This window comes from Pelodiscus sinensis, chromosome 19 (assembly GCF_052426305.1).
Source record: "Pelodiscus sinensis isolate ZL-2025 chromosome 19, ASM5242630v1, whole genome shotgun sequence".
NCBI lineage: Eukaryota > Metazoa > Chordata > Testudines > Trionychidae > Pelodiscus > Pelodiscus sinensis.
In genome coordinates this window covers 31,315,537-31,343,221 of record NC_143070.1, presented here as the reverse complement: position 1 = coordinate 31,343,221, position 27,685 = coordinate 31,315,537, and the positions used below count along the sequence as shown (strand labels likewise).

The window sequence follows — 27,685 nt, the reverse complement described above, 5'->3', positions numbered from 1 at the left end:
CGGACCACGAGGTAAATGGGAGTTGAGAGCGGTAAACGGGTTGCCAGAGCAGCGAACATCATTCTGGGGCGCGTTAGCGGAAGCAGCAGCGTCGTGCGCAAGACAGGAAAAGTAATTCTTCCGCTCTGCACGGTGAGGATTAGGCCTAGCTGGAGCATTGTACCCTGTGGGTGGGAAGGGAGGCAGACTCATACAAATCGGAGACAGGGAATGCAGAAAAATGCAAGAGAAACTGACTGTGCGGGGTGTAGAAGATTGGAAGGGAGTCTGCTAGAGGGGAGCTGCTAAGAGTTTTCAGGGCCATAAAAGGCTGCTAGGCAGAGAAGGAAGAACTTCTGGTTCTTCTGAACCTCGGGGGGGGGGGGGCCAGGATGAGAAGCAAGGGGCAGGGGCTGCAGTTGCAGCGAGGGCCGGCCGGCTGTTAGGGGAAACTTCCTGTAAGGCGAGCAGGGTGGCTGAAGAGGGGCATCAATGGCCTAGGAAAGCAATGTGCTTCCCAGGAGATAGCGGAAGAAGCAGAAAAAAGAGCCCCTCCCCACCAAGGGCTGGGCTAGGCCAGGCCAAGCCAGAGCACAGAACATGGACCAAGCAAAGAAAAATGCAGAAAACTAGCAATGCTTGCTGCAGAGAGAAAAAAGAGCAAGGACAGGAGCAGCAACATTCCCTCTCTGTTTGGATTGGTCATCTGTCAGTCTATTGTTCACAGCAAGCACCAGGGGAAAGCGTGAACGCAGTCCCCCACTACCACAAATTATGCAGTCGAGTTTCCCGCATTTGGGGAAATCGCAGGGGTCAGCACACCTGCAGTGCAATGGATGAGCCTCACCCTGGGAAAACCACCTTTGTGATCATGGTATCTCCCCTGCCAGGTAAGTATGAGTTCCACCTGCACAACCACCGCCTGCCCCCCACCGCCCAAACCCTTTCACATCACGGTGGACACCTCTTCGTGCACCCACACCGCCGGGCCCCAAACGCTCCCCTACCACCCACACCCGCCCTCAAGCCGCCCCCGACATCCACACCGAGCCCTGCGTGCCCAAGGCGGGCCCTACTCGCCAGCCCGCTCCCGCTCCCACAAGCCTCCGCTCGTGCCCGCATCTGCATACGTGCTCATGCCGCTCCACCTCTCCACCCAGGACATGCCCTCCCCTGCCTGTCTGCCCGGCCCGGCGCTCTCTCCCCTCTCCGGCCTGAGCCCTGCTTCTGCGGCAAGGAGCCCGGCGGTGCTGCTGCACCCTGACTCCCAACCCCGCCGGTGCTCTCCCCGGTTGCGGCCTGCACACCCAGCAGGAGCTGCCTTGGGCAGGAGCTGCCACTGGGTCCGTGCGGCTTCCGCTCTCACCCCGACACACACGCATCCCCCGGGCGCATCCGGGCTGCGTCTATACTGGCCACTTATTCTGGAAAATCAGCCGCTTTTCTGGAATAACTTGCCGGCTGTCTACACTGGCCCCTTGAATTTCCAGAAAAGCACTGACGATCTACTGTAAGAAATCAGCCACTTTACCGTCAGTGTTCTTGCGGAAATACTGTGCTGCTCCCGTTCGGGCAAAAGCCCTCTTGCACAAATCATTTGTGCAAGAGGGCCAGTGTAAACAGCACAGTACTGTTTTCCGCAAAAAAGCCCCAATCGCGAAAATGGCGATCGGGGCTTTTTTGTGGAAAACCGCGTCTAGATTGGCATGGACGCTTTTCTGCAAAAAGTGCTTTTGCGGAAAAGCATCCTGCCAATCTAGATGTGCTTTTCCGAAAATGCTTTTAAAGGAAAACTTTTCCGTTAAAAGCATTTTTGGAAAATCATGCCAGCGTAGACATAGCCAAGCAGTATGCAGGTAATCAAGTCGTTGAGACAATGCCATTTCTGATTGAAATGGCAAGACGCTGTTTTTCTTTGTGATACTGTCTGATATCCCTTTTGTGTGCATTGATTCTTTGGCGAAGCATCTGAGACGTTTGTCCAGTTATATACATTATCTTACCCATTACAAAGATAGCTTCCCCAATTATCACCTCTAATATCATTAGCTCACAGACATTTACCTCCCCCCTCCCATCTCTCCTCTGTTCTGAAATTTGATTTGTCTTTTTTATAGGTGTTTACTTTTTTTGATTGTATCCCTTGGCTACGTCTAGACTGGCATGATTTTCCACAAATGCTTTTAACGGAAGGCTGTGTCTAGACTGGCCAGTTTTTCTGGAAAATCAGCCGCTTTTCCAGAAAAACTTGCAAGGGCTGTGTCTACACTGGCACCTTTTTCCGGAAATGCTTTAAACGGAACAGTTTTCCATTATAAGTATTTCCGGAAAAAGAGCGTCTTCATTGGCAGGATGCTTTTCCGGAAAAGCATCCGTGGACAATGTAGACGCGCTTTTCCGGAAATACTTATAATGGAAAACTGTTCCGTTTAAAGCATTTCCGGAAAAAGGTGCCAGTGTAGACACAGCCCTTTTTTGCAATCGGGGCTTTTTTCCGGAAAAGACTGCTGTGCTGCCTACGCTGGCCCTTTTCCGGAACAGTTTTCCGGAAAAAGGACTTTTGCCCAAGCGGGAGAAGCATAGTTTTTTTGGAAAAGCAGCTGATTTCTTACAGTAAATCGTCACTGCTTTTCTGGAAATTCAAGGGGCCAGTGTAGACAGCTCGCAGCTTATTCCGGAAAAGCGGCTGCTTTTCTGGAGTAAGTGGCCCAGTGTAGACACAGCCCAGCTGTCTACACTGGCAGCTTAAATTTAGGAAAAGCACTGATGATCTCGTGTAAGATTGTCAGTGTTCTTTCAAAATACTATGCTGCTCCAGTTCGGGCAAAAGTCCTTCTGCGCAAAACTTTTGAGCAAAAGGGCCAGTGTACACAGCCCAGATTTGTTTTGCGCAAAAAAGCCCTAATCGTGAAAATGGCGGTCGGGGCTTTTTTGCAGAAAAGCGCATCTAGATTGGCACGGACGCTTTTCCATAAAAAGTGCTTTAGGGGAAAAGTGTCCGTGCCAATCTAGATGCTCTGTTCCAAAAATGCTTTTAACGGAAAACTTTTCCATTAAACAAATTTCCAGAAAATCATGCCAGTCTAGATGTAGCCCCTCTTGTTAGCACTACATGGTTCTATTTTTTGTTTTAGCTAAACTAGACTAAGACAACTATTACTATTAAAAAAAGCAGCACACCATAAGGTACAACAACATTTTTAAATAGACATGGGCATCTACAGGCCTCTACAAAAACTAATAGCTCAGTTCTGTTTTTTACACCATTGGGTAGCTTCACCGGAGTGAAGCCTCAAAAAATTGAGTACAAACTCATAAATGTTCCTTACCATAGAAATCTTTAGTAAAAGACAAAAGATTTATATAATCTGAAGAGAAACCAGAGTATACTACAGCTGCTGCAGAGGCGCTGCCAGAAAAATGGCGTCTGTTTCTCAACTCACGGTGGCTACACCGGACCATCTGCAAATCCCCACCCCTTCTGCAGCCTGTTGCTCTGCCGTGCTGATAGCCCGAGTTTTGCATGGGAGCCAGGGGCTTTAGGAGCAAACTCGGCCCCATGGACGCGGATGGAGAATCACTGTGCGCAATGCATTGTGGGTATGTAAATTAGCACCCCGGGTACACCGGAGCGCGCGGAGGAGCCCAGATCTCCGAGCTGCGGCTGCAGTCCCTAGCTCGCTGCCGCGGGCCGGGCTGGGCTGGGCAGCTGCTGCCGGTCCCACCGCTGTTCCGGGCGCAGGCCGCGTACCGGTGGGTGCGGGCTCCGCGTTTCCCTCGGGAGGGGCAGGTGGGCTTGGGGCTCTGGTCGCTGCCACGTGTAAGGGCCAGGGCACGAGCCGCTGAACTGCCCCGGGGGAGGGTGGGTCAGCCATGGAGCCTACAGAGAATCCAGCCCGCCCCGTGGCAGCAAAGTTGGCGGCTTGTCCCCAGCCTCCAACGCTGCAGCCTGCACCTGCGGCCCTTCTCGGTAGCCCGCCCGCTGTGATCGAGCCAGACCCCGGGACACCCGAGTGCGATTCTTCCCCGCCTGGGCCGGCTGGTGCTCCCCCCGATTTGCTCGCACTGTTTAAACATCTCAGTCTCCGCCCCTAGGAGCTTCCGCTCCCTAAAGGAGCCGGGTTGGTTCCAACCTTCTCAGGAACGTTCACAGCGCAGAACAGAACAGGAACAGCCGCGCTGGTGACGAAACCCTGGCACGGGGTCTAGCGCGGGGTTTGTAACCCCCTCGTCAGGGAGTGTCTCTGGAACAATTCTCTGACACGCTGTGCTTCTATTGTATTATCTACACGACGAGTTTTCTCAGCAAAAAAAGGTGCTAATTAGGGTCTCATTTGCATGAGTCATGATCTTATTTGTATATTTTCTGGCAAACTGATTTTGCACTGAGGGGCTCGTGCCTCGGCCTCCTCTGCCCTTGGTGCCGGCTCTCCTGGCTGCCCCTGAGCGCTGCTGGACAAAGGAGGCAGCAAGGCAGGAGAGGGGGGAGAAGCAAGTCCAGCTGAGGCTGACAACTCGGGCTCAAGACTCCAGCCCCAGCACAAAACCTTCAGCTGGGCCCGTGTGGCTTCCTCCTGCCCCCGCACACGCTCACAGGGGGAAACATGCCCCATGTTACATCCCCGCGCCAGGCCTGGGCGACGGGCTCAGCCCTCGAGCAGCCCACGGGGCCTGTGAGGGATGGACTGAGAGCAGGGCCCCACTGACACCCCCCGTCCTGCCCCACTGGCCTGTGTGTGGCACTGGCGCGGGACAGGCAGGAACCGTAGCCGGGGAGAAAGCAGCTTGGACTGACGGGCGAGTCTCACTTGCTGACCAAACTCCTGGGCTCTGGGGCCAGCCCAGCTGTGGGTCAGAGCCCCCCGGCCACAATGCTACTCCAGGGGGCCTGGCTCCAGGGCCACCCAACCCCAGGGCCTGGGGGGCTGGAGGCCTTTGCCCTGGAGTCTCAGAGCTCCCCCATTGTCGGCTGCCGCTGGCCTGAATGGTGCTGGATGCTCCTGCTCCCCTCCCAGCAGGCTGGCCCTGCACAGGCTCTGTGCTCGCTGGAGCCACCTCCTGCCAGGTCCCCGGCCAGCTCCTGGCAAAGCCTCAGCCTGGCTCCTTTCCTGCCCTCTGCTTGCGGGGCCTTTGGGGGCCGGCTCCGAGCAGATCTCCTGAGGCCCAGCATTGGGTGCAGCACTGCTGGGCCCCCGGAGCCCGGGCTGCAGCCAGGAGGGGGAATCTCCCGCAGGGCCGGTGGGATGTAGAAAGCTGCTACCTGGGAACCTTTCCCACGGCAGCGCCCCCAGCCTGGACAGCCCCTGCCCGGCCCAGCCCCTGCCCCAGGGTGGGCAGCATTTGGGGGGGCAGGTTAGAGAGACCCCCCCCCTCCCCTTCCCAGAGAGCCGACCCCCCCAGGGCTGCAGTGGGAGGATCTGGCCCAGAGCTGCTCTCAGCAGAGGGGGCTGTGATCCGAGCCTGGGGCCAGGGAAGCTGCTACCAGCTCGTGCGGGGTGGGGGGAGCCATCCCAGAGAGGGTGGGGAGGGGGATCAAGAGGGGGGGCAGATAGGAGAGGTGAAGGGGAACAGGGACGTGTGAGGTGGGGGCAGGAAGGGGAGGCAGGAGGTTGCTGAAGGGAGGTTGGGGGGATCATGCCAGGCATGGGGTGGCTGGGAGCAGGGGTGCAATGGAGGGAAACTCGGGGGGGGTCACAGGAAGGGAAAGGGGGCAGGGGAGGTTGGGAGGAGACTGGGGGAGCAAGAGCAGCCTGGCTGGGGGAGGGGGAGACACAGGGCAGGGCTTGTACAGAAGGAAGGGGGGAGATACAATGGCAGCTCCCCCACCCCCATCGGGCAGGAGGGGGGGCAAAGGTGCCTGGTGGTGGCACCTGGGGGCACCAACTCCTTTGCCCCAAACAGAATTTCTAAAGTTTATTACAAGGGTGTCCCAAATGCCCCCTGCCTCTGTGGGTGCCTCTCCCTGCGCCCCTCCCTCTGCAGGCTCCAGTCCCCCCGGGGGAGGAGCTGCCCCCTCCAGCAGCCTGAGGGGAATTGTTTCTGTGAATTTTTTTAAGTGTAGATATCTGCAAACACTGATCTGTAGGGACTGGCAACAGTTTATTTCCTTTTGCAGATTTGTTATTTGCATAATGGATATGCAGATATGTAAATGTAATGTTACCGGTCTGGGAAAAGTTTGTGAATGGGTTTGGCTGTCCATGGTACAAAAAAAAAGGTTAGTAAACACTGGCCTGATCCATAAGGGGTGGCCAAATGCAAGGCAGGGAAAACACTAGGGCTCTGTCTACACTCACGGATTCTTGCATGAGAAATATGCAAATGAGGCTACGCATAGAATATCGCTGAGCCTCATTTGCATGCCTAATGAGCTGCAATTTTTGCAAAAGAGGCTCTTGCTCCAGAAGGAGCTGTCTACACTGCCCCTTCTTGCACAAGGAAAACTCCCTCTTGTGCAATGCCGCTATGACGATTATTTTCAGGAATAGTGACATTGCACAAGAGGGGTTTGCTTGCGCAAGAAGGGGCAGTGTAGACAGATCCTTCTAGCACAAGAGCCTCTTCTGCAAAAATGGTGGCTCGTTAAGTATGTAAATGAAGCTCCATGATATTCCACACTTAGGCTCATTTGCATATTTCTCGTATTTTCCCCACCAGGCCTTTATCCCTCAGAATCCCTGGGGACGTTATGTTTTCTCTTGTTTGGTTTCCCTTTTCCCTGCTTCCCTCCTCACTGGGGGGGAGGGGGCGGCTCTCTCACCCTTTCGGTGGGAAGCCCTGGCACAGGGATGGGCCGGGAAGATGCTCTGAGAGCAAGTCCCTGGGCTATTTGGGGAGAGAACTTGCACACGTCTAGCCTTTCCTCTTTCACCAGGATGGCCGAGTGGTTAAGGCGTTGGACTTAAGATCCAATAGATGTTTGTCTGCGTGGGTTCAAACCCCACTCCTGGTAGCTTCCTGTTTTGGACAGACATCCATCTGGATGGTGATTTGTCCTGCTATGAGGGCAGAGGACTGGACTTCGTTTCTGAAGGTCCCTTTGGCTATGTTTGGCGGCATCTTGCGCTGTGGGAGATGTGCTTTTGTGCAAGAGGATCCATGGCAGTGTGGATGCTCTCCTGTGCAAGAAAGCTCCGATGGCCATTTTAGCTATAGGGCAAGAAACCCTTGTCCCGCATCCACACTGCCCTCTTGCGCAAGAGGACTTACACGTGTTAGAAAAGAGCGGTGAGGAGTGGTGTGAGGGTGTTGCTAGCAGCAGTGAGTACTGGGAGGTGTCCCGTCACCTGGGCTCCGTGTAGGTTGCCGGATGGTTTCTACAAAAATACGGGACACACTTGACATGACATCACAATCGACATTATTGTTATTTAGAAAATACCGGACATTTCTATTTCTATTTTCTCAGTTTGTTTCCTGAACAGAAAGCTCAAATACTGGACTGTCTAGTTCAAAACTGGACACCTGGCAAACCAGCTCCAAGTCAGCAGGGACACGCAGTCCAACACTTCCCTCCATATGCTGGCCCAGCCTTCTGCCTGCTGGTGGGGCTGCCTCCCCCCACATCAGTGGGGCTTCCTGCCCCTGTGCTGCTGCTGCAACTGCCAGTCTGCCCACACAGAGGCCTGGCAGCCATGTCGTCTGGGGGCAAGAGCAGGGAGAACGGCGCCTTCCTAGCCCAGCATGGCCCCCTCATCCCATCGCTGAGGGAACTTTCCCCCAATGCCAGCCCCATGCTCAAGGGATTTGTAAAAGGGTCAGGCCAAGGTAGCTCCCCCCTTGCACCTACTGAGCCTCTGCCCTGTCACCAGACAGACCCTGCTCTGCTCCAGCCCCCTTGCTCTGTCTGAGTCACTCCTGGAGCTGGTGGGACTAGACAGCTGCTGTCCTATGGGATGTGGCATTTCTTGGGGAACCATTTCTCATGGGGAAAAAAGCAAGCCAAAGCTTCCAATCAACCCTCAGAAGGTCACAGTTCTATACCCCAGGTGGGACTTGAACCCACAACCCCTGACTCTAGAGGCCAGTGCCTTGTCCATTAGGCCACAAAAGAAACAGGGAGAAGGGACAGAAATTCTCTGTCCCAAAGGCGCACCCCTCACATTGGCTGGGCAGACACGTCCCTCCTCTCTACCCCAGCAGACACGTCTGCAGCCCCTGGCAGGGAGGCGGCTGGGCAGGTCGCTGGCAGAGCTGAGCCCGGGCTGGCAGCAGTGCAGGCTGGTCGGCCACAGCCCTGGGAGAGCAGCTGGGGGGCTCGGCTGGGGGGGGATGGGCCCGTGTGCTCTGCTGCTCACTGGCGAGCTGGCTGCCCAAGTGCCCACACAGACGCTTCTTCAATCCCCACCCCCCTCAGCCACCCACCCCCAGCCTGTTCCAGCACAGCCTGTCCCTCCCCCCCCCCCGAGGGCTTCCACAGGGGCCTCTGTCCCAGGGGGAATGGGGAGTCCCCGCCCCAGGAACCCACCCATCCTCCTGTTACTCCCAAGAGCAGAGGATTCACCCGGCACAAGTAAGTGCCTCTGTCCTCCCTGACCCCGGCTGCTGGGTTCCCTCCTGTTTAGCTGCCTGGCCCCAGGTAAGGTCACATGAGACTGCTCATATCACCCCCTCAGCACAGAGCCCTGGGCAGCCGCCCTGCTCGCTCAGGTCTCAGGCTGGCAGGGCCTGCAGGGATACTGGGTTTGAATGACAAGGTGTTAGAGCAGCTATTAAAAGGCTGCTTCCTTGGCAGGGGCATTGTGCTTGTGGATTGGCTGTTTCTTGGATGCCTGGTTCTTGCACATGCAGCTGGGCTTTAGCAAATCAGAACGATGCAAGTCGTGAGTAACCCAGCGCCTCTGGAAATGGGAGTGGAGTAAAAAGTACAATATTGTCTATAAAAAATAAAATAACTTGAATAAAAATGAAAGTACAACAAAAATAAATTACTTGAGTAAAGTACAAATACCCAAAAAAGGTCTTGAGTAGTGTGATCAAGTATTTCTACTTTATTACTTTCCACCTCTGCCCGGCACGCAGGGGTTCCTGGCCCCTTGCTGGTCTGCGGACTGGCAGTTTGTTACCACTGACTTAGAGGAGCCCCAGGATCTGCAGTTTCAGGAAGAAACAGCAGGAGATTTTGATTGCCTGCCAGGTGCTCCACATGCTAATCAGGAGGCGTGTTTCTGTAAACAGGGACACAGAGCATATTCTAATATGCAGATTTCTAAACCTGGTGGACTGTGTTCGAATGGAACAAGCACTTTGCTGAGATTATTTCTGTTCTTTAGTTTTCTAAGTGTCGTGTGAAAACATTCCTCATGAGGATAAAGTGAATGCACATGAGTGTGGGTGTGTAGCGAACAGGGACATGCTAAGACTGTACTTTCAGAAATTGTTTTTAAAGTTGGTAACTAGAAAAATGTAGTTGAAAGTGGTTGGTCTTGCTAGCTATGAGAATGAGTCACAATGTTCTCTTCTGAGCATGAAACAAGCAGACAGTGTTGTTTTAATGTCATTACTGTGTGCTGTTGATGATTGTTCCTTTTTTCCTGTTGGGAAGCTGGAGGAAGAGAGCAAAGGGTGAATGGTTGGTACTGTCAAAAAGTTCTAAATTAGTTTTGAAGTTGAAAGGAGCAGCGATTTCACTTTATCATCCTGTCCTGGCTTTTCTTGAGTTCCTGGTTTTACATGTGCTACTATGGTCCTGATCCTGATGTTTTCATGCTGTTCTCTCATCTCCTTTTGGGTCTTTTTCCATGTGCTTCTTACACTGGGTTTAGCCAGCCCATTGGATCTGCTTCATGCCTTGTCCCTCATCTGTTCCCTAGTGGCCCTGTGGGAGAGAGATACTAGCCACAGCCCCATAAGGGCTGGGATGAGGCATACCTGGGTTGTCGACAACTCCCTTTGATGTCGGCAGGGGAGTGTCCAGACTATCGCGCTGAGCCGACAAACAGCTGATCAGCTGTTTGTCGGCTCAATGCGGCAGCCATGTAAATTTAAATGAAGGGGCGATTATTTAAATCGCCGCTTCATTTTACTCTGTCGGGTAGCCTAATCTACATGCCTCTGTCGCCAGAGGCATGTAGTCTAGACGTACCCTAACATGTAGCTAAGATATTTGTTAGTAACTGGCAGATGCTGCGGGGGGCTCACTCCCAAACAGGCGCCCACAAACTCAATATTGGTGCACACGACGAAACTCACCCTGCTCCTGGAACGGGAACACTGACGAGCAGTGAGGCCCCTCCCTGGCAGCACCGAGCAGTGAGAGCTGAGGGTGTGTCTAGACTACCTAGTTTTGTCGACAAAAGTGGACTTTTGTCGACAAAACTATACTAGAGTCTACACTACCGCTGAGTTCTGTCGACATAACGTCGACAGAACTCAGCAGTTTTGTCGATGCTGGTAAACCTCATTTCACGAGGCATAACGCCTTCTGTCGACAGAACTCTGTCGACAGAAGGCGTTATTGCCTGTAATGTTGCGTCCAGACTACGGAGTTCTGTCAACAAAGCAGCTTGCTTTGTCAACAGAACTCAATGTGTCTGGACGCTCTTTGTCGACGGAAGTTTTGTCGACAGTATCTGTCGACAAAACTTCCGTCGACAAAACGCGGTAATCTAGACGTACCCTGAGTGAAGGGGGAGGCAGGACCAGGGGGAGAAGGCTCCATGACTATGTCAGAGGGAGGCTCTGCCCTGGCCAGTGGGGAATCGTTGCCTCTCCGAGGGGCCCAGGCCTGGTAGGTCATTTCCCCAGGTTACTGAGTGGGGGCTGGAGCCAGTTCTGGGTTGTCTCTTTCAACAACTAGCTGGGCTAGTGCTGAGTGCGCCACAGAGCTTCCTGCAGGTGGGGAGAGAGAGGCTGGGAAGGGAACTCTAAGTAACCTGTTGGGTCACAGCTGCCATAACATCTTTCAGTGATGACAGAGCAATACTTGGTCGTTTTCCTGGAAAAAGTCAGAGCTCTTGCGCAAAAAGGCTTATTCCTCATAGAAAGAGGAATAAATCTTGCACAAAAAGCCCTCTCTTCTGATGAGCTGTAAAAACACGCTCACAGGCTGTGCAAAAACTTGTGCAAAAACACGCTCATAGGCTGTGTCTAGACTGGCATGATTTTCCAGAAATGCTTTTAATGGAAAAGGTTTCCATTAAAACCATTTTCGGAACAGAGCATCTAGATTGGCATGGACACTTTTGCGCAAAAGCACTTTTTGCGGAAAAGCGTCCGTGGCCAATCTAGACGCGCTTTTGCGCAAAAAAACCCCGATCGCCATTTTCGCGATCGGGGCTTTTTTTGCAGAAAATAAATCTCATCTGTCTATACTGGCCCTTTTGCACAAAAGTTTTGCGGAAAAGGGACTTTTGCCCGAACGGGAGCATCATAGTATTTCCGCAAAAAGCACTGATTTCTTACAGTAGGAAGTCAGTGCTTTTGCGGAAATTCAAGCGGCCAGTGTAGACAGCTGTCAAGTTTTTCCGGAAAAGTGGCTGATTTCCGGAATAAGTGGCCAGTCTAGACACAGCCATAGTGCAGATGCTCCAAGGCCATGTCTACACTGCAGGCTTTTTGAACAAGAACACCTGTTCTTGCCCCAAAACTTGCAGAGCATCTACACTGCATGAGCGTTCTCTCCCCTGTGGCTACATCTACACTGGCATGATTTTCCGCAAGAACTCTTTTGCGGAGGAGTTCTTCTGCACAAACTCTTCCAGACAAGAGCATCTACACTGGCATGTACCTTTGCGCAAGAGATGTGTTTTTGCACAAGAGCATCCATGCCAGTGTAGACACTGTCTTGTGCAAGAAAGCTCTGAAGGCCATTTTAATCATAGGGCTTTCTTGCACAAGAAATTCATGGTCCTTGTCTATACTGGCCTCTTGCGCAAGAACAGTTGCACAAGAGGGCTTATTTCTGAGTGGGAGCATCATAGTTCTTGTGCAAGAAGCCCTGATTTCACACATTAGAACGTCAGTGTTCTTGCGCAAGAACTCCCCGCCAGTGTAGACAGGCAGCAAGTGTTGTACTTAAAAGAAGTACTAGGGATCTTTTTCAGAGGGATAAGGCAACACGCCACATTTACTGAACACACATAGAATAATCAATACTTATCATATGCATATGATATATATATATATATATATATATATATATGTCACTCCTGCACTCACAGACACACAGGCTGGCTGTGTCTATGTTGGCACCCTTTTCTGGAAAAGGGATGCTAATGAGACCAGTGAATCTATGGCCCTGTCTGTACAGCAGGGACAGCAACACTCACAGGCCCACAGGAGGTGGCTGCTTTAATGCGTCACTCCATGGCCCAGCAATGAGTCCCCAGGCTCCCCCTGTTCTCGGGGAGCCAGGTTTGCTGTGTGAATTCGGTGGGGGAGGTGATGTCAGGTCTGGGCACTGGGATTAGTTACCAGTTTCCCTGGCCCTGGGACACTACTGACTTCATAGCTGTGATGGCCGAGTGGTTAAGGCGTTGGACTTGAAATCCAATAGGGTTTCCCTGCGCAGGTTCAAATCCTGCTCACAGCGAGGCCTGTCTTCTGACCACACCCCTAAGCAGACAACAAGCTGCACAACCCTGAGCTATTCTCCCCATCCCCAGTCAATCCCTTTCTGCGCCTTCCAAGAGAGACACAGGGCATGGTGCCTTATTATGGGTCCCTGAGCTCTAGGGAAACTCTCAGCTCCTGCAGCCTCTTCCCATGGCTCGGGGCTGCCCTGCTCTAGTGTGTGATAGGAGTTGAGTGAGAGGATGGAGCATCTGGGCCTGCCCCCAAAGGTCCATCCATGAAGGGCAGAAATGTTGGGGATATGAGGTGGGTCACTCCTCTGGAGGCACACAGCCCCCCTGGGCCCTGTGTTGGGAGCAAAGGGTCTAGAGAAGTATTGGGGGGGGTCTTGTTCCCTGCTCTTGCTCTGCCTTGGGCAAAGAATTAGTAACAGAATATTTGTCCAAGTTTATGTACAGAAAAAAACAGACAAGCATGTTTCTGTGGGGTGGTGGGTATCGTGTTTGCTTAATGTGCAAAACGCTCCTGGTTCAAAGCCAAGCAAAAAGTGGGAACAGGGGTTCTGCTGCTATTTGTGGCTCCCCAGCTAAACACAGCCCCTACTGCTTGGGGATAAGCCCAACTCCCAGGTTGAGTAAAGCAAGGAACAACAGGAGCCCTGTCCTAGAAAGGGAGGGGCCAGTGTGTGTAAGTGCATGGCCCAGACAGACAGCCCCAGGGTGCAAGGACAGAGCTGCCGGACATCTCTAGTGGTCCTGAGGCCAGGGAGTGGGCACATGGGTGTTAACAACATGCTCATGTGGTGCCATGTTCCAGCCAGGCCAACAGGGAGTGTTTCTTGTGGCGTCACCTGATTTTCCCCCCAACTGTAGCCCTTGTACCTGCCCAGATAGAGACCCAGGGCCAGGGGAAAGCAGGAAGAGCCCCAGGCTGCAGCTCAGCTCCCCTTTCCTCCTGCAGAGCAGCTTGGGATGACAGCTCTAAGCAAACCAATCAACTTCAAGTTATTAGCCCCTATTAGCACCTGCCAAAGTCTGGGATGGTTCCAGGGAACCTTTAGAGCTTCAGTCTAACGCTCTCCCCACTGAGCTACTGAGCTACTTTGGCTGTTGCAAAAGGCTTCTCTGGCCTGTAATTCTCTGTCTGGGATGTTTGACAGCCGGGCCGCATGTCGTCATGCCCTGCCCAGGAAGGCCAGACTGGCCTTTCCACAGCGCCCCTCCCCCACAGCCCAGAGCCAAGGTTCCCTCTAAGCCAGGCCTGGGCAATACAGCCCAGCGGGCTGGATCCAGCCCATGAAGCCACCCAACATGGCAGCAAGAAGCCTCAGGCAGATTCCCTGCTCGCCCTGCCCCCACGCACAGCTGAGAGAAGGGGCTGCTGGGCCCTTTGTGTCTCTCAGCTGTAGAGGAAAAGGCTTCGTGCCTGGTCCCTGCTCCCAGCTTGTTTGTGGCCAATGGGAGCTGCCTGCTTGAAGCCCTGGCCAGTCCCCACAAGCTCTTATTCACCCAGGCGTGTGACCTGTGCCCCCTGCTCAGGGAAGGGGCTGCCTGAGAAATGTGCTTGGCTGCTGGGAGTGTCTCCCAGTCAGAGCCTGCCTCTGGCACCCCAGCCCCTCCCTTCCCTCAGCCCACTGGCCCTCCCTGTAATGGAAAAGGGCAAAGACTTGGCAGATTTCATGAGTACAGATGAGGGTGGTTTCCCTGACTGGGAATTGAACCCAGGCCTCAGCAGTGAAAGTGCTGAATCCTAACCACTAGACCATCAGGGACACATGAAGCCTTTTTGCTCACCTACACTAGCCTTTCACTGGCCACTTTCTGTCCCCTTCAGGACACGGGTCCATTTTCCATTGGCCAGAGGGGACAAGAACAGAAACCAAACAGAACATCAGAACAGCCAGACTGGGCCATGCCAGTTGCCCAACTAGCCCAGGATCCTGTCTCACAACAGCAGCCAATTTCATTGCCCAGTGGGAATCCTCAGGACAGACAATTGTTAAGTGACCCCTCCTGTCACCCATTCCCAGCTTCTAGAATACACCAGCTTGGGACACCTGCCCTGTCCATCCTGGTTAAATGCCATTGATTGACCTTTCCTGCATTGAATTATCCAGTTCTGTTTTGTATCAAATGTCTTGGGCTGCGCAGGCCTTGAGTCATGGCAAGAGCTGGAGGGGAATGGGGAACGGCTGCACTTTGGAATGGGAAGGGGGTGTCTGGCACCATAAAGTAGAACAGTTTCAAATCCCTTTCCAAGGAGGGCACCATGGCTTAGTTGGCTAAAGCACCTGCCTCATAAACAGGAGATCCTGGGTTCAAGTCCCAGTGGTGCCTTGTTGTAACCTTTGCTCACATTTACTTATGCCCTTCTGGGACACAGAAGAGGCCTCCCCTGAGGCTTTTTAAATAATTAACAAAATCATCCAAAGTGCAGCTGGTTTCACACACACTCAGCCTCACCCACAGCTGGGAGGCAGTTTGCAGGGAGCTGAAAAGAAACAGAAGAGGGGAAACTGGAGCCTGGCAGAACCAAGTCTTGGGATTCTTCTGTGTCCAGATGTGCTAAGCAGCTGGCAGCCAAGCTCCCAAATGCTGGTCTGTTCCCACCCTCCCCAGGCAGGTGAATTCAGCGTCACCTACAGCTGGGACGCAGTTTGCAGTGAATTGAAAAGAAACTGGCTGGTAGAACCAAGGCTCAGGATACTTCTGTGTCCAGATGTGCAAACAGCTGGCAGCCAAGTGCTGGTGTGTTCCTGCCCTCCCCAGGCAAGTGAATCCCCTCCTCTGGGTGCTACAGGCAGGACTTTGCCTGTCTGGCTTTTAGCCAGGGAACTTTTCTATGCCCGGGAAACGTGACACCCACAGCACTGCAGAAACCAGTCCCCTGCCTTTTGCAAAGAGACCCCTAGAAGCACTTAGCCCCCTTGTTGTCTCTGCCTGTAAAACAAGGAAAAAGCAAATATCTATCACTGGAGAATGTGGGTGTCAATCCCACTGCCTCTCACATGCAAAGCGAGCGCTCTACCACTTGAGCTAATTCCCCCACCTCTTACAGAAAAGGGATGAAATCTAGACACAGCCATTGTGTAGACACGGCCTTGGGGTGTCACTAAACTAGCCCCAAGACACATTCCTTGCTTGGACCAGGCACAGTCCTACCTGAGACGTGTGTGACACAAAAGCCTCCTGTTCCCTGCCCAGTTCCCAACACTGGCTGCAGACCCAGCGATATTTGGTGCCTTGGCTGCTGTCCCTGCTGGCAGGGAGCTGTCCCGCACCTGCAGTTCATCCGCCTCCCGGAGAGGCAGCAGCTCTTTGAGGGGGAGAAGCCGGGGAATTTCCCTGCATGTATAAAAACCATCACTGCCAACCCGGGCTGGGCCAGTGCACTGGCATCCCTCATGTCTGGAGCATCCACCAGGGAAAAACTGAAACTGTATCCTGCCAGGCGGGACTTTGACCCGCTATAGGGCTTGAGGTCCCTCCAACCCTCCCCAGGAGGAGCAATGGGGCCAGGGGACCCTCCACCCCTCAGCAGGAGCCAATGGGTGCCAGGGGGGCTCACACACAAACAGGTGCACACACCCTCAATATTGGTGCCCAGGGCAAAACTCACTCTGTTCCTGGAACAGTGACTAGCAGTGGGGAAGACAGCAACTGTGCAGCATCCTTGCTAACTGTTTCAGAGAGCAGAGGAGAGTAAACTCTTTGTCAGGGAGAGAAACTGTCACCCCAGATGGGACTCTGCAGCTCCTGCAGCCATGGAGAATTAGGGTCTGTGGGCATCAGGTGCTTCTCACTTGTGGTTTCCTTCTTCCCAACACTCCTCCCCAATCAGCCTTTTCCTGAACCCGCAGTTCCATGGGTGGCCAGAGGAGGCCTCTTCTGTGTCCCAGAAGGACCTGGGAAAATGTGAGCAAAGGAAGCAACAAGGCACCACTGGGAGTTGAACCCAGGCTCTTCTGTTTAGACAGAGCAAGCTAAGCCATGGTGCCCCCCTCAAGCTGTTGGGTGAAACTGCTCTATGGTCCCAGACAACACCTTTGACTCCCAAAGTGCAGCAATTTCCTTCCAGCCCTGGCTGTGTCTGTGGCTGAGCTGCACAAAGGAAGATACAAGATCCCTGGAGGGTCTTTGCCGGATGAACGTGCCTGAGGAAAGAAGCTGGAAGCGCAACAGACACACAAAAGGGGACGAGGGACAGTTTGAGTCACACACACGGCAGGGGATGCAGCTCAGCCAGGGACCTTATCCACTCACAGAGCTTCACAGCTTCTCCACCCCCCAAACCCCACCAGGCAAACTGCCCCATGGGCCTCGCCCGCACCATGCTCAGGGCCTGGGGATTTTCTGTCAGTTTGCCAGACCAAATAACTAACCACCCCACTGCTCTGGAGTCTCTGCCTCTCATGGGCCTTCTCATCCTCAGGCTCCGCTTTGTCTCCAGGCAGACCCTGCTACAGCCACCTCTTGCTGTCTGTCACTCCTGGGCCTTCTAGAGTAAAATGTGCCTCTTCATTCTGACTTTGAATACCTGGGGTTTTAGCAACCAGATCTGCACCTAACACAAGCTAGTGAGGAGTCTGGACAGCTTCTGCATCAAGGGAGACAGTAACTGCAGTGCATCCTTGCCAACTATTTCAGAGAGCAAAGGAATGCAAACTATTTGTTAGTGAACAACAAGGAAACTGTCACCCCAGGTGGGACTTGAACCCACAAAATCCAATAGGGTTTCCCTGCGCAGGTTCAAATCCTGCTCACAGTGAGGTCTGTGTTTTGGCCACAAGCCTTTCTAGAGCAACATGGTATCCAAACCCTGAGAAGAACGTGGCCTGTCCCATCAGAAAGGACACCTGGGGCTCGTCTACACTGGCCCCTTTTCCGAAAGGGGCATGCTAATTTGAGAGGTCGTAATAGGGAAATCCGCGGGGGATTTAAATATCCCCCGCGGCATTTAAATAAAAATGTCCGCCGCTTTTTTCCGGCTTTTAGAAAAGCCGGAAAAGAGCGTCTACACTGGCCCCGATCCTCCAGAAAAAAGCCCTTTTCCGGAGGATCTCTTATTCCTACTTCAAACTTTTTCCGGAATAAGTGGCCAGTGTGGACACAGCCCCAGGCTACGTCTAGACTGGCCTGATTTTCCAGAAATGCTTTTAACGGAAAAGTTTTCTGTTAAAAGCATTTTCGGAAAAGTGCGTCTAGATTGGCAGGATGCTTTTCCGCAAAAGCACTTTTTCCGGAAAAGTGTCTGTGGCCAATCTAGATGCGCTTTTCCGCAAAAAAGCCCCGATCGCCATTTTCGCAGTCGGGGCTTTTTTGCGGAAAACAAATCTCTGCTGTCTACACTGGCCCTTTTGCGCAATAGTTTTTCGGAAAAAAACTTTTGCCCAAAAGGGAGCAGCATAGTATTTCTGCAAAAACACTGACAATCTTACATGAGATCATCAGTGCTTTTGTGAACATTCAAGTGGCCAGTGTAGAGAGCTGGCAAGTTTTTCCGGAAAAGTGGCTGATTTTCCAGAAAAACTGGCCAGTCTAGACACAGCCCCAGGCACTAACACTGGATGCAAAGAAGCAAGTGTAATGGGGGTGTAGCTCAGTGGTAAAGTGTTTGACTATAGGCAAAAGGGTCCCTGTTTCAACTCCAAGTGCCCCCTGAAAGGTTGATCAACTTCTTTGAAACCTTCGCATCTCACTCTGCATTTCTGATGTGCAGAGATTACTACAAACCCCTGGGCTGTGTCTACGCTGGGTCACTTATTCCGGAAAAGCAGCCGCTTTTCCAGAATAACTTGCCAGCTGTCTACACTGGCCGCTTGCTTTTCCAGAAAAGCAATGACAATCTAATGTAAAATCGTCAGTGTTTTTCCGGAAAAACTATGCTGCTCCCATTCGGGCAAATGTCCTTTTCCGGAAAAACTGTTCTGGAAAAGGGCCAGTGTAGACAGCCCAGTAGTCTTTTCCGCAAAAGAGCCCCGATTGCGAAAATGACAATCGGGGCTTTTTTGCGGAAAAGCGTGGCTACATTGGCCACGGACGCTTTTTCGGAAAAAGTGCTTTTCCAGAAAAGCATTCTGCCAATGTAGACGTGCTTTTTCCAGAAATACTTATAACGGAAAACTGTTCCATTTTAAGCATTTCCGGAAAAGGGTGACAGTGTAGACGTAGCCCCAGTAATCTGTTTCCCGGCAGCCGCTGAGTTGGGGCCCCTCCCCCCCGTACTCAAGTAGCTGACTGGAGTGACATCTGAGATATGGAGGATTATTTCAGAAAACTCGCGGCAGGTGGGAGAGATTCCCGAAGAGGGGGAAGGGGCAACCTATCAAAAGGGTATATCTGCTGTCTTCAGGAAAGCTGTGGGTACCGTCTCACGTGACTTGCGCACGAACGCGCTCGCTAGCCAAACGCAAGCTAGACGGAGCTACCGTCAGGGTGCTGCTAAAGGGTCAGAGATACCGTTCCCAGGGAATAGTTATCGCCGTAGTGCCCAGCCTCGCTGGAAGAGTGTAATGAGCGGGGATTCCTTGTGGGCCTGGTTCCCTTCCTCGGCCATTCGGATGGGCGGCGTAGAGAGTACGCTTATCAAGACTGCGGAGGACCTAGAGCTGGGAGGGGTTGCAGGTGCTGTGGAGGACGGGTTCCTCGCAATTCGGAATGATCTGGACAAAGCGGAGAAATGGTTTGGAGAGACTACAATGAAGTTCAATAAGGCCAAATGTAAAGTACTCCGCTTACGAATGATCGATCCGTTGCTTGCGCCCATGTGCACGGTGGCAGGGAGAGAGAGAGAGAGAGAGAGAGAATGGGAAACGGCTGTCTAGGAAGGAATACTGTGGACAAGAATCGGCGCAGCAGGGGAGAAGGCCAGGGAGAGGCTGGCTGTCACAGCAGACCACGAGGTAAACGGGAGTTGAGAGCGGTAAACGGGTTGCCAGAGCAGCGAACATCGTTCTGGGGCGCGTTAGCGGAAGCAGCAGCGTCGTGCAGAAGACAGGAAAAGTAATTCTTCCGCTCTACACGGTGAGGATTAGGCCTAGCTGGAGCATTGTACCCTGTGGGCGGGAAGGGAGGCAGACTCATACAAATCGGAGACAGGGAATGCAGAAAAGTGCAAGAGAAACTGACTGTGCGGGGTGTAGAAGATTGGAAGGGAGTCTGCTAGAGGGGAGCTGCTAAGAGTTTTCAGGGCCATAAAAGACTGATAGGCAGAGAAGAGAGAACTTCTGGTTCTTCTGAAGCTCGGGGGGGGGGGGGGGGGGGAGGCCAGGAGGAGAAGCAAGGGGCTGGGGCTGCAGCGAGAGCCAGCAGGCCATTAGGGGAAACTTCCTGTAAGGCAAGCAGGGTGGCTGAAGAGGGGCATCAATGGCCTAGGAAAGCAACCTGCTTTCCAGGAGATGACAGAAGAAGCAGAAAAAAGAGCCCCCCCCCCCCAGGGACCAGCCAAGCCAAGCCTTAGCACAGAACAGGGACCGAGCAGAGAAAAATGCAAAAAACTAGCAATGCTCGCCACAGAGAGAAAAAAGAACAAGAACAGAAGCAGTAACATTTCTTCTCTGTTTGTCTTGGTCATCTGTCAGTCTATTTTTCACAGCATGCGCCAGGGGAAATCGCGAACGCAGTCCCCCACTACCACAAATTATGCAGTCGAGTTTCCCGCATTTGGGGAAATCGCAGGGGTCAGCACACCCGCAGTGCAATGGATGAGCCTCACCCTGGGAAAACCACCTTCATGATCATGGTATCTCCTCTGCCAGGTAAGTATGAGTTCCACCCGCACAACCACCGCCTGCCCCCCACTGCCCAAAGCCTCTCACATCACAGGGGACGCCGCCTCACGCACCCACACCGCTGCGCCCCAAATGCTCCCCTACTGCCCGCCCCCGCCCCCAAGCCGCCCCCGACACCCAAACCGAGCCCCACTTGCCCAAGGCGGGCCCCGCTTGCCAGCCCGCTCCCGCTCCCACAAGCCTCCGCTCGCGCCCACATCTGCATATGTACTCACGCCCCTCCGCCTCTCCGCGCGGGACACGCCCCTGCCTGCCTGTCTTCCCCGGGCCCGGAGCTCTCTCTCCTCTCCGGCCTGAGCCCTGCTTTGGCGGCGCTGCTGCACCCCGACTGCCGACCCCACCGGCACTCTCCCCGGCTGCGGCCCGCACACCCAGCAGGAGCTGGCTCGGACAGGAGCCGCCACTCAGGAGGCACTGGGTCCGTGCAGCTTCCGCTCTCGCCCCGACACCCCCGGTCCAACTGGGCCTGTCGCCCTCCGTAGCTGGGCGCATCCGGGCTGTGTCTACACTGGCCACTTATTCCGGAAAATCAGCCACTTTTCCGGAATAACTTGCCAGCTGTCTACACTGGCCCCTTGAATTTCCAGAAAAGCGCTGATGATCTACTGTAAGAAATCAGCCACTTTACCGGAAATACTATGTTGCTCCCGTTCGGGCAAAAGTCCTTTTTCCGGAAAACTGTTCTGGAAAAGGGCCACTGTAGACAGCACAGTAGTGTTTTCTGCAAAAAAGCCCGGATCGTGAAAATGGCGATCGGGGCTTTTTTGCGGAAAAGCGAGTCTAGATTGGCACGGACGCTTTTCCGCAAAAAGTGCTTTTGGGGAAAAGTGTCCGTGCCAATCTAGATGCTCTGTTCCAAAAATGCTTTTAACAGAAAACTTTTCCATTAAAAGCATTCCGGAAAATCATGCCAGTCTAGATGTAGCCCCTCTTGTTAGCGCTACATAGTTCTATTTGTTGTTTTAGCTGGACTAGACTAACACAACTACTACTATTAAAAAGGTAGCACATCATAAGGTACAACATTTTCAAATAAACACAGGCATCTACAGGCCTCACTACAAAAACTAATAGTTCAGTTCTGTTTTTTCACACCATTAAGTAGCTTCACCAGAGTGAAGCCTCAAAAAATTGAGTATAAACTCTTAAATGTTCCTCTCCACGGAAATCTTTAGTAAAAGGCGAAAGATTTATACGATCTGAAGAGAACCCAGAATATACCACAGTTGCTGCAGAGGCACTGCCAGAAAAACGGCGTCTGTTTCTCAACTCACGGTGGCTACACCGGACCGTCTGCAAATCCCCACCCCTTCTGCAGCCTGTTGCTCTGCCGTGCTGATAGCCCGAGTTTTGCATGGGAGCCAGGTGCTTTAGGAGCAAACTCTGCCCCATGGACGCGGGTGGTGAATCACTGTGCCCAATGCATCGTGGGTATGTAAATGAGCACCCCGGGGTACGCCGAGTGCGCAGAGGAGCCCAGATCTCCGATCTGCGGCTGCAGCCCCTAGCTTGCTGCCGCGGGCCGGGCTGGGCAGCTGCTGCTGGTCCCACCGCTGTTCCGGGCGCAGGCCGTGCGCTGGTTCCCCGTGGCCCCTTGGGCCAGTAGCTTGGGGGTGCCGGGCTCTGCGCTTCCCTCGGGAGGGGCAGGTGGGCTTGGGGCTCTGGTCGCTGCCGCGTGTAAGGGCCGGGGCACGAGCCGCTGAACTGCCCCGGGGGAGGGTGGGTCAGCCACGGAGCCTACAGAGGATCCAGCCCGCCCCGCGGCAGCAAAGTCCCCAGCCTCCAACGCTGCAGCCTGCACCTGTGGCCCTTCTCAGTAGCCCGCCCGCTGTGATCGAGCCAGACCCCGGGACACCCGAGTGCGATTATTCTCCCCCGCCTGGGCCAGCTGGTGCTGTCCCTGGTTTGCTCGCGCTGTTTAAACACCTCAGTCTCCGCCCCTAAAGGAGCCGGGTTGGTTCCAACCTTCTCAGGAACGTTCACAGCATGGAACAGAACAGGAACAGCCGCGCTGGTGACGAAACCCTAGACACCCCCTTCCTATTCCAAAGTGCAGCCGTTCCCCATTCCCCTCCAGCTCTTGCCATGACTCACGGCCTGCACAGCCCAAGACATTTGGTTGGCAGCTGGTACCCAAAACCATTTTGTCAATTGTAGCACCAGGCCCCAAAGGGACAGACCCAAGGCAGCTGCCTGGTCCTAAGGCCGGGCCTGCAGCCAGGGGGAGGGAGAAGAATCTCTCCTTTCAGCTGGAGTTGAATCAGCCACCTAAGGGCACTTGCCGAGCACCCGCTACAGGCCTCTGCTCTGCCAGCTGAGCTATGGAAGGTGCCTGGGGCAGGCTGCTTTGCCCAGGTGGGCTTTTGATGAGTGCCAGGGGACGAGCCCCCCATGGGGACGGCCTCCCAGGGGAGGGGCAGAGGAACCCAGCAGCACAGGGGTGTCACAGGCTCTTCACCCACAGAAGGACCCTTGAGTGATCCAGGCAGAAACGCCGCGTCTCGCTCCCTGCAGCTCCCCTTGCTGCCCTGGCAGGCGCTGCCCCTTCTCCCACCGGCCTGGGCCTGGCCTCCCTCCCCGCCCGGTACCACAGAAAGCCCCTTGGCGTGAGCCTGGGCAAGCCAGAGGCCTCAGGCCTGTCCCCTCTGAGGGGCTTGTGCCTCGGCCTCCCCTGCCCTTGGTGCCGGCTCTCCCGGCTGCCCCTGAGCGCTGCTGGGCAAAGGAGGCAGCAAGGCAGGAGAGGGGGGAGGAGCAAGTCCCGCTGAGGCCGACAGCTCGGGCTCAAGCCTCCAGCCCCAGCACAAAACCTTCAGCCGGGCCCGTGTGGCTCCCTCCTGCCCCCGCACACGCTCACAGGGGGAAACGTGCCCCATGTTCCATCCCCGCGCCAGGCCTGGGCAACGGGCTCAGCCCTCGAGCAGCCCACAGGGCCTGTGAGGGATGGACTGAGAGCAGGGCCCCACTGACACCCCCCGTCCTGCCCCACTGGCCTGCGTGCGGCGCTGGCACGGGACAGGCAGGAACGGCAGCCGGGGAGAAAGCAGCTTGGACTGACGGGCGAGTCTCACTTGCTGACCAGACTCCCGGGCCCTAGGCTCTGGGGCCAGCCCCCCGTTGGGGGGCTCTTGCCCTGGCACTGGTCAAAAAGCCCACCTGGGCAAAGCAGCCTGCTGCAGGTACCATTACGTAGCTCAGCTGGCAGAGCAGAGGCCTGTAGCGGGTGCTCGGCAAGTGTCCTTAAGTTGCTGATTCAACTCCAGCTGAAAGAAGAGATTCTTCTCCCTCCCCCTGGCTACAGGCTTGGCCTTAGGACCAGGTGGCTGCCTTGGGTCTGTCCCTTTGGGGCCTGGTGCTACAATTGACAGAAAGGTTTTGGGTACCAGCTGCTGATCAAATGTTTTGGGCTGCACAGACCTTGAGTCATGGCAAGAGCTGGAGGGGAATGGGGAACGGCTGCAGTTTGGAACGGGAAGGGGGTGTCTGGCACCATAAAGTAGAACAGTTTCATGCCCCTTTTTAAGGAGGGCATCATGGCTTAGTTGGCTAAAGCACTTGCCCGTAAGTAGGAGATCCTGGGTTCAACTCCCAGTGGTGCCTTGTTGCCAGCCCAAAGGGTCTTTTCTTCCCACCATTCTTCAACATGTAGCTGGAGTTGGTTTTACCTTCAGCTGAGCTTGGTGGTGCCCTCACAGTGGGAGTAGGATAGTAGCAAAGAGCAGGAGGTACCCTAGGGGTTTGATTTAGTGCAGCTTAGCTAGACTTGCTAAATCAAGCTCTGGAAGATGGATTGCAGCAGCAATCTCCACCTGGTGAAGACATGGCCTAATGGTGCAATTAGTTAGATGCCGACACTAACAGCCCCACTGCTGGTAACTCACAGAGGCTACATCTACACTAGAAGTTTTCTCCTTAAAAAATATGTTAATGAGGGACTCAATTGCATGAGTCACAATCTCATTTGCATATTTTCAGCCAATGGGCTTGTTGTGCAAAAACAAGTAGTGTGAACGTTTTTTTGCACAAAGCCCCTTTTTTCACAAGATTCTTATGCCCCCCAAAAAGAGGTATCCTGATCTTGCAGAAAAAGGGGGTTTTGCACAAAAAGAAAACTTCCACACTGCTTGTTTTTGCACAACAACCTCAGTGCAAAATCAGTTTGCCAGAAAATATGCAAATAAGATCATGACTCATGCAAATGAGACCCTCGTTAGCACCTTTTTTGCTGAGGAAATCCGTAGTGTAGACATAGCCGGAGATTCTGGTGCTGATCATGCAATAGAAGCACATTATGTTCAAACAGCTGCCATGTGAATGTACCTGAAAGTCACAAGGATCAATGATCTGTGTGAAAGGCAGGTGGCCAGTAATTAGAGCCCCATGTATGTGGTGTGCACAAGGGACGGTAGGAATGTGCACCGGGCAGTCTGATAATGGTGTTTAGTGTGTGTTTGTAACAGGCTCCTGCCCATCTCCGGTAGATTTGGGCAACTCCTCCACCAATTGCAATACACACTAGGCCATTCCTCCCCAGCTGGGTCTGGTTCTTGTTCTTCTGCACAGCACAGCCCATGGAGACCAAGGACCTGCCATTGGGCTTCCAAATCACACCCTTGTCGAATGGATGGAAACAGAAACCAGACACACAGCGGGTTTGAGCTGGCTCCAGCCGAGGGACGGGTTTGCCTGGTTTATGGGCATTGGCACAGGACAGCAGTAAGGATTCATATTCATTTATAGAATCCAAAAAATAGAAACCTAGAATGTAATGGAATTGGAGAGATAAATATTTCCATTGAATGATCAGTTGGATTTGAAGTAACACTCATATAATTTGTAGTCTATCACTGAGCTACTCTCCCTGATGTTTGCATTGTTAGGAGTTGAGAAGGGAACAAGAGGCTTTTGCAGCCCACACACCCCTGGGCCTGTCGCCATCACTTCTGCCTCTGCCAGGTGAAGGGAGGCCGCTGGGCCCAGCATCTTTCTCCCCAACCAGGGCCGGCTTTTGGGGAGAGGGAGGGGCCACTGGAGCTGCTTGGTCCCCTGGCTGTGTCCATGGGGAAGTGGCTCTGCTGAAAACCAGACTTGTTTTCCTATTGTTAGGCAGGACCCCGCAATCCATGTTCTCTCCTGCTTTTGTAGCCTCTGTTGCCTTCTGCAGGTGTCCCTTCTGATGGGACAGGCACGTTCTTCTCAGGGTCTGGGTACCATGTTGCCCTAGGAAGGGGTGTGGCCAAAACACAGGTTTTGCTGTGAGCAGGATTTGAACCTGCACAGGAAAACCCTATTGGATTTTATAAGGCCAACGCCTTAACCACTCGGCCATCACAGCTCTGAGAAACAGTAGGCCAGGGAAACTCATAAATAATCTCAGTGCCCAGGCCTGACGTCACCTGACCCACAGAATTCACTCAGCAAACCATTTCACCCGTCATGCAGAGGAGTCCTGGCTGTTCAGGTCTAAGGCTGGCTTAGAGGGGAGTTCTGCTTCCAGGTCTCCCTCCTCCTTCTTGGTCTTCTTCCTTCCTTTTCCTTTCCCTCCTTCTTCCTCTTCTCGTTTCCCCTTTTCCCTCTTCTCCCTGGTCTCCTGGGACCCCAGTTTATATAGTGAAAATTGAGTCCTACTTAACCAATTATTTTAATATGATTTTACTAACCAAAGCTAACATACTATTATGATTTACCTAACCAATCACACTCCACCTCCTTTGTTGATTTTCCCCCAGCAAAATTAATGATACAGCCGACAGAAACAGCTACAATCCAGACAGCGATCACACAGACAAACAATAGGAAAGTGAAGAGAATTATCATAGAGTTCAAGCGGAAACCTCACAAAGGAGATTCCAGGCAGCCAGGCCATGGGGGTCTCTGAAATTGCCCCTGTCCCACCTGGCTGTTGCCAAGGTTGCTCTGTGAGGTCACTGCCTCCCAGCCAATAAGCTGAGGTGCTGTAAAAGTTCCTTGTGATGTCACTGCTGCCTTGCAGGCTCATGTCCTGCCCCTGGCTAGCCCCTTGGCATGTGTGAGCTGCTCCCCCTCACTCTGGGCTGGTTCTGGGGCTGAAGCAGGGAACATCAGAGGCTGCTCAGGGGGCCACATTGCTAGACCAGGGGCCCTCCTGTGGGGCTGTGAGTGTTGCTGTCCCTGCTGTACAGACAGGGCCATAGAGCCTCAGGAGGCTGCAGCGGTGGGAGACACTTCCCTGGTTTCGGGAGGGAGACGAGACGTCAAGGCCCATGACTCTGAGCCAGCTACAGATAGCCATGGAAAGCTGATTTTCAGAGGGGTGTGATCAGCCCTTCCTGTGTATCTGGCTTCTTCAAAGGGGCTTAATCAGGAGCTAAAAGTTGAAGAAGGGACATTTAGAAGGGTGAATTTCTTTCCCTGGCAGTCTTTTCTGTGTGCTCCAGTGGCCTAATGGACAAGGCACTGGCCTCCTAAACCAGGGATTGTGGGTTCAAGTCCCATCTGGGGTCACAGTTTCTCTCACTGGCAAAGAGTTTATATTCCTTTGCTCTCTGAAACAATTAGCACAGATGCTCCACAGTTGCTCTCTCCCTCTCTGCAGAAGTTGTTCAGACCCTGCACTAGCAAATGCTGGTGTAAGATGCAGATCTGAGTGCTAAAAGCCCAGGTATTCAAAGTCAGAATGAAGAGGCACATTTTGCTCTAGAAGGCCCAGGAGTGACAGCCTGTGGCAGAGCAGGGTCTGTCTGGAGACAAAGTGGACCTGAGGATGAGAAGGCCCATGAGAGGCAGAGACTCCAGAGCAGTGGGGTGGTTAGTTATTTGGTCTGGCAAAAGGACAGAAAAACCCCAGGCCCTGAGCATGGTGCAGGCAAGGCCCATGGGGCAGTTTGCCTGGTGGGGTTCGGGGCGTGGAGAAGCTGTGAAGCTCTGTGAGTGGATAAGGTCCCTGGCTGAGCTGCGCCACCAGCCTTGTGTGCGACTCAAACTGTCCCATGTCCCCTTTTGTGTGTCTGTTGCGCTTCCAGCTTCTTTCCTCAGGCACGTTCATCCGGCAAAGACCCCAGCAGAGATCTTGTATCTTCCTTTGTGCAGCTCAGCCGCAGACACAGCCAGGGCTGGAAGGAAATTGCTGCACTTTTGGAGTCAAAGGTGTTGTCTGGGACCACAGAGCAGTTTCACCCAACAGCTTGAGGGGGGCACCATGGCTTAGCTTGCTCCTTCTAAACAGGAGATCCTGGGTTCAACTCCCAGTGATGCCTTGTTGCTTCCTTTGCTCACATTTTCCCAGGTCCTTCTGGGACACAGAAGAGGCCTCCCCTGGCCACCCATAGAACTGCTGGCCTGACCCAGGGCCTGAAAGGGGCTGTGGCTGCTGCTGACAGGGAAGAAGCTGGGAGGTAAGATGCTGATAGCAAGAGATTCCAGCTGCCT

The 27,685-nt window shown here is 53.6% G+C and overlaps 10 non-coding genes across 10 annotated transcripts; 4 read left to right on the top strand and 6 right to left on the bottom strand.

Annotated features, from left to right (window-relative positions):
• Positions 1 to 713: 713 nt before the first annotated feature.
• LOC142824520 (U1 spliceosomal RNA) lies at positions 714 to 877 on the bottom strand. The gene has a single exon (XR_012899378.2). It is a non-coding gene; the product is annotated as a U1 spliceosomal RNA (small nuclear RNA).
• A 2,374-nt stretch (positions 878 to 3,251) lies between these two features.
• Positions 3,252 to 3,367, bottom strand: LOC142820573 (U5 spliceosomal RNA). The gene has a single exon (XR_012897799.2). It is a non-coding gene; the product is annotated as a U5 spliceosomal RNA (small nuclear RNA).
• Positions 3,368 to 6,848: 3,481 nt separating this feature from the next.
• TRNAL-UAA (transfer RNA leucine (anticodon UAA)) lies at positions 6,849 to 6,931 on the top strand. Its single transcript has one exon. It is a non-coding gene; the product is annotated as a tRNA-Leu (tRNA).
• Positions 6,932 to 9,336: 2,405 nt separating this feature from the next.
• LOC142821676 (small nucleolar RNA U3) lies at positions 9,337 to 9,552 on the top strand. The gene has a single exon (XR_012898364.1). It is a non-coding gene; the product is annotated as a small nucleolar RNA U3 (small nucleolar RNA).
• A 2,877-nt stretch (positions 9,553 to 12,429) lies between these two features.
• TRNAS-UGA (transfer RNA serine (anticodon UGA)) lies at positions 12,430 to 12,511 on the top strand. Its single transcript has one exon. It is a non-coding gene; the product is annotated as a tRNA-Ser (tRNA).
• A 1,680-nt stretch (positions 12,512 to 14,191) lies between these two features.
• Positions 14,192 to 14,263, bottom strand: TRNAE-UUC (transfer RNA glutamic acid (anticodon UUC)). The gene has a single exon. It is a non-coding gene; the product is annotated as a tRNA-Glu (tRNA).
• Positions 14,264 to 14,754: 491 nt separating this feature from the next.
• TRNAM-CAU (transfer RNA methionine (anticodon CAU)) lies at positions 14,755 to 14,828 on the top strand. Its single transcript has one exon. It is a non-coding gene; the product is annotated as a tRNA-Met (tRNA).
• A 5,264-nt stretch (positions 14,829 to 20,092) lies between these two features.
• LOC142821679 (U1 spliceosomal RNA) lies at positions 20,093 to 20,256 on the bottom strand. The gene has a single exon (XR_012898368.2). It is a non-coding gene; the product is annotated as a U1 spliceosomal RNA (small nuclear RNA).
• Positions 20,257 to 21,384: 1,128 nt separating this feature from the next.
• LOC142821685 (U5 spliceosomal RNA) lies at positions 21,385 to 21,500 on the bottom strand. The gene has a single exon (XR_012898374.2). It is a non-coding gene; the product is annotated as a U5 spliceosomal RNA (small nuclear RNA).
• A 4,029-nt stretch (positions 21,501 to 25,529) lies between these two features.
• Positions 25,530 to 25,613, bottom strand: TRNAI-UAU (transfer RNA isoleucine (anticodon UAU)). Its single transcript has one exon. It is a non-coding gene; the product is annotated as a tRNA-Ile (tRNA).
• Between the last annotated feature and the right edge of the window lie 2,072 nt (positions 25,614 to 27,685).